Below are 5,724 nucleotides of genomic sequence, written 5' to 3'. Positions count from 1 at the left end.
CTCCTGGTGTGGTCTGCGTGTATCAGAAGAAAGCTACCAGCCATCAATAAAAAGATCTGTGACACTTTCATTTATGGAGACTTCCTACCTTCAAATGAGGTCATGACTGTGTTATATGGCTATTCATGTCTACACTTGATCACTTTTCAGCTGAAGAATCTTCTACTAAATAAACAGTGAAACCATGAAGCCGGAAGTGAAAATCGACAAATTGTGAACACTTTTTACATCAAATAATGCAAATGGAGATAGCATTTTACTACTCATACCCAAACGTAGTGAATTCCTAATTTGACCCAGGCCCTATTCCAACCCCTGCATTGTCTAGATTATGTTCCAGTTTGGTCACTGACCAAGTAAGGCTATGTGTATGTTCTGTTCTACTTATGGCACTTTCCGATTTCTGGCTCTGAATATGTTCTGTTCCATTTGTGGCATTGTCCAGAATCTGTTCTACACACTGTACTATGTGGGACCTGGCCTACATACCGCACTGCCTAAGGAGGCTGAATTAATTCATAGTTCAGGAAGGCCGGATTAATGTCAGATTTTCTAGGTAACCACTGACTATATAAAGAAATTCCATTTAGACGCATAGTCAGGGCCAATGGAATTATTTGATTTTGCGGCTGCACCGTTTTCTGCATAGTTATAGATCTGCTGCATCCGCCACGTAATCATCTCCTGCATAATCTGAAGATTTCAGCAAAAAATGTGGTTTTAGCTCAAATGGATCAAAGTTACTAAAAATGCGTCAACATAGGTTGCTGCACAGTGGAAGGCCCCTCTCAAATTTCAACTTTCTGTTTCTCATTTCTGTATTTGGGTATCAAAGTGGTACTAATTATGGGAAATTAAGTAATGCAAACACAAAATGTGCTGCATTATGCTGCATAATTTGCCTTTTTTTGCTGCATAATTTAGTCAACCCTGCCACACAATTTGGTCTTCCCCTGCTGCATAATTCTACTGGTCCTGCTTAAAGGGCATACAATAATCTTATGTTTAATGCTCAAAACCTGGCATGGATTTAGAATTCTCGTACCCTTGTTGGCCACCCCATGTCATGTTCAGACTCTTTTTTAATATCATTACAGTTTTGGTGAGGTCTGCGCTATTGTCTGTTCGTTTTCAGGCATATTCTGGTTCATTCTTGAGAATATTTAGATATTGAGCAATATTTACACTTGTGCACCACTAGGTAACCCGCTTCAGCCAGCCCCGTAAATTCATTAGGTTCACAAAGTTGGGGGAATAGTATTGTGGGAAGAGGGAGTTTATGTGTTTTTCCTAAAGACAATGATGGTGGGGTATTTGAAGGCTGTTCAAGAGATAAGGCCCTTTCACTCCAAAACATCTGCTGCTGTTTCCAATATGTTTTGATGATAGGTGATCAGATGTTCATGGTTTGCACAGCAGAGTGGCCTTCTTTGAATTTGTTGGGGGTGGACACTTTGATGCAATTAAAAGTGAGGCACATAATCTTGACCTGGCCTCTAGTTCTCATGGGTTTGGCAGCGAGGATGGCCATGTGCAGGACCCACATGATTTCATTACTACTTACCTTATCTGCTGCAAAATTCATTACAAACTCCGCATAATCTAGCTCAAAATATCAATCAAAAATTTAGAACTTTTCGTGCACAATTGTCAGCAAGATGAACTGGTACAGTTTAAGATAGACAATTGTCCTTTAACTGTGTGCATACACCAAAGACTAGTCATGACTGCATCCACCAGCATTACCTATTTGTCTACTCTTCCTTGTTCCAGTCCTACAAATATCGGAGGGTTGAGGGATCCCATTAGTTCTGCCACTGACTGTCAAACACCTGGAAATGCATCCATAACAGGTATCTTACTATTAAGCAAAAGTACATGGAGTCAGGTTTTCTGCCATATTATTACTATTTATTATTTTACTTTTTATTGTGCACAAAGACACCAATATGCGTAAAATCACCGAGGCAAAAAAGTGGTGCCAGAAAAGACACAACATACCCAAGAAAAAAGAACAAAACAGATCTGAAGGGCTTTCTACAGGTAGGACAGTTCTCAGTCCTTCTCAGTTCCGCAACAAGCTATTGCTAGAGAAGGGGAATCCAGACGGAGTACGACAAGAAGGTTGGATTTCCAGATCCGGCATCGCTGCCCTCCATTTATCACCTAAGGGGAACTCAAGGCAGGACGGTAAACCAATGATAGCATTTTATTGTACAATGCTAGAAGGGGTGGGTATGTCTTTCAGGTAAGAAGTAACGTTTGAGATCACGTTTGATCTCTCAGATGTCTCGTAGAATCTGGTGGCTGAAGCCCAGGGGGAATGCTGCAGCTTCAGGTTGTAATGAATGGTATTTATTAAAAGGTTAATAAAAACCAATACAATAGAAATACATAAAATACAGTACCATAAGTTTTGCCCTCCTTGGCTAAAACAAAAACATTTAGCTAAAAACACTACGCAGCTGTAAAAAATCAGCACGGTCATCAGTAAGTACATAAAGTGTCTTGTGCTCAGGAAGCTCGATGGAGTAATGTTAAAGTGCATTCTAGGGCAGAGTCTTTGTATATGAACATCTTAAAACAACCACTGCCCTGGTCTGCTGGGAGCATTAACTTTTGGTAAATAACATTGTTAAGTGCAGTGTGCTTAAAAAGCTCAACTGAGATGATAATCCAATACTTTTTGATCTGGAGCTCGATTGATTATAAGTAAGGCTCCCTGTTATCCGTTTTTATGGATTTTTACAGATAAATACAGACAGAAAACAATGTGCTTTCTGTCTGCATTTATTTTTAAAAATGGATAAATACAGAAAATGTGCTTCTTTTAAGGGACTCTTCGAGCTGTCTTTCATGAATTATAGCCCAACAGCTGAGCAGATGGACAGCATGGGAAATTAAAAAACAGGATGAAATTTCTTTAAATAACTGCATTTGTCAACATGTATTTGTGGTATAATGCTAATATTTGCCAGTGGATGTACTGTTATGTAATATTTGGCAACTCAAATAGCTAAAACACGACAGACATCAAAGTATGAGCGCGCGTCTATCATTTAAATAAATATGAAAATGTACAGTTTAACAACTATATTTATACGCAAAACACTAAATAAATATGGATAAATACAGATAAAAATGGCCCAAAAATAAATATGGATAAATACAGACGGAAAAGTTAAAAAAAAATACCATAAAACTGGGAGTCCTAATTATAAGGTATTGAGGAGTGTGCAACGTTACATTCATTTTCCAAAATTGTGTGACTGTTAGATTTTAAAATGTCAATAATGTTATCATGAGCTACATGTCCACCCAATGCAAGCATTCGCCAAGTTCAGCCTCGATTGTACTTACTTTTCAATAAAAGGAAGCATGGGTGCAAACGCTTGCTTCTAAGAAGGCAGTAAGACCGAACAGAAACATATTAAATGCGATAATGATTCAGCGCTGCTTCAACAGCCAACGCAGCAAGTGCGGTCATCCAGATTCATCCAATGGTCTTCCAGCTGTAGGTCCTTCGAGATTTTATCCAAGTATCATGAACCGTTTTTTAGGTTCAGTTTTAGGGAAATCTGCTCGTTCTTCCACATAGAGTTTTTATAGAGTCTCATCAGGTGCATTTTTCAATCTCAGACAACAATACTTCATAAAACATAGATTGACAAGCATGGTCATATCTATTAGTCAGAACTTGAGCCTTAGCTAGCTTGCAGGGGTGCTCTTCGGTAAAATGAATAATGCCTTAATTATTCCTGAATATAATCCCGATTGAAAGATGTTGGCAATTGGAGGATGTCCCTATGCCAACATGGCTCCTTTTGGGGTGATCTGCTGAAAGAAATGGAGTTTGATGAGACATGTATGCCAGGCTCTGTGGTACACCGTATAGGATTACAAGGCCTTAACAAGGACTTTTCATTTGTCTTGACTGCAGGTCTGGAAAATGAAGTATTAGGTCGAGCCTGGGCAGCACATGCACTGCTCTGCAAGGCATGCTGTATTGGAGTATACACTTGAAACCCTGCCCACTCTCCACCCCTGTTTGTCATTGGCTTGTGCCATTTTCCTTTGTAAATGCTGGCTTCTGATTCGTAAATAGGCTTGTTAGTCCCTCCTTAGTACAGCCTTGTCTTAATTTGTAACCTCCCATGGGGACTGGCCCTTTTACTTTGGTTGTTACACTATCTGTTATTTAGTCTGCAAGCACTATTTTCTTTAATGAGTTTCTCTTACTGCAGGCACGACATGCCTGCTTCAGCTGTCCCAGCCACCCCCTTCCTTTCTGTGGGCTTTGAGGCCCGGGAGCCACTCACTGGAGCTGTGCAACACAGGAAGTGGCTGAGGCTGGAGCGCAGAGTGCCTCACCGGTGAGTACGCACCCCGTTATCTTCAGCATGTCAGTGCTCACTCCCCTCCTCCGCATACACTATAGCACATACATGTCCCACACTCAAAGTGCATGGCTTGTTGTTGCTATGTGCAGCGCGCTATGTGCGCTTTCATTTTCTTAATGGGTCCACGCGCACCACTCACAGGACGGGCCGCACCGATACCCAAATTGTTTTTTTTCCCTTACATTTAATCATGGCGGTCCTGCATCGTGTTTAAATTTGCAGACACGTTATGGCCGATCTGAGTGCCTTTCCTTGCTTCAACGCCCCCCACACCACCACCATGGAGCACGCGCCTACGACAGGCAGGGGCCGCTAAAACATCATATGACCGACGGCCTCCCAGCGCTATACTGCGCTTTAACTTTTGTAGCACTTTTGCCGCTTAACTTTTATGGCGGCCGCACGCATCACCAAACCCAACTTTACAGTGGTTTCCAAGTGCTAGGGTTCATGTCACTGATATGTCTATAAATCATGTCTCAAGGATCATGATTACACCTCTCGTGCCTTGAGAGACACGCCTCCTCCGAAGTGTACCAGATTGCTATGCTGTGTGCCCTGCAGCGATCTGGGCTGCACTCAAACCAGCAACTTTTACTTGCTGCTCACAAACTTATGATTTCCATTTTCATATTTAAACACGCATTTGCAATACAAATAGGTCTCGCTATTGTGAGATTTGGAGCTATTGGCATTGTAGTTGACAATGCCTTTTATTTGTGTTTAAAAAACCTTCAATAATAAAACGCATTGTTATTTACAATACCAATAGGTCAAAGTTTCTAAAATGCGAGACCCATTGCATCGCAAACTTTTATTTTCTATTCTGCCTAGCCACAGACTGTTCACGAATAATAGGTTATACACCACCCCATATCTTGCACAGTTACAGCGAATGCTGAGGAAAACTTTCAAAATTGGAAAGTCTGAAGATGTGCGACACTGGTCTCGGTGGAAGTGTTGTGTAATTTAGACCTGCGCATATCTTATCTGCGGCAGAATTAACCACTTTTTTGGCCCTCAAATAACCTACATCATTCAGGAGGGCAAGCACTGTCTTTTACGCGTTCCTCTGTAGAAACATCCAGGCATGAGCATTTGTTCCACCCCCCTTCCCCCAGTCTGTGAGAGTCTGCACAGACTGTACTATGCTCCGGCTCCTGCTGGGGGAGGAGCGGTGGGAGCTGCCCAGGCAGGCGTCAGAGGACAAGGAGCTCCTCCGCTCACAGACAGGAGGCGGACTGTCTGCCCACGTCAGAGCCAGGAAGGCGGGGGTGGAGGGAGGATCTTTCCGATGTGAGGAAAGAGGCAGCGCTGCTCAGCT

This window comes from Triturus cristatus, chromosome 10, assembly GCF_964204655.1.
Source record: "Triturus cristatus chromosome 10, aTriCri1.1, whole genome shotgun sequence".
NCBI classification, from domain to species: Eukaryota; Metazoa; Chordata; class Amphibia; order Caudata; family Salamandridae; genus Triturus; species Triturus cristatus.
The sequence above is the reverse complement of the archived record's forward strand: the minus strand, read 5'-3'. Positions refer to the sequence as shown.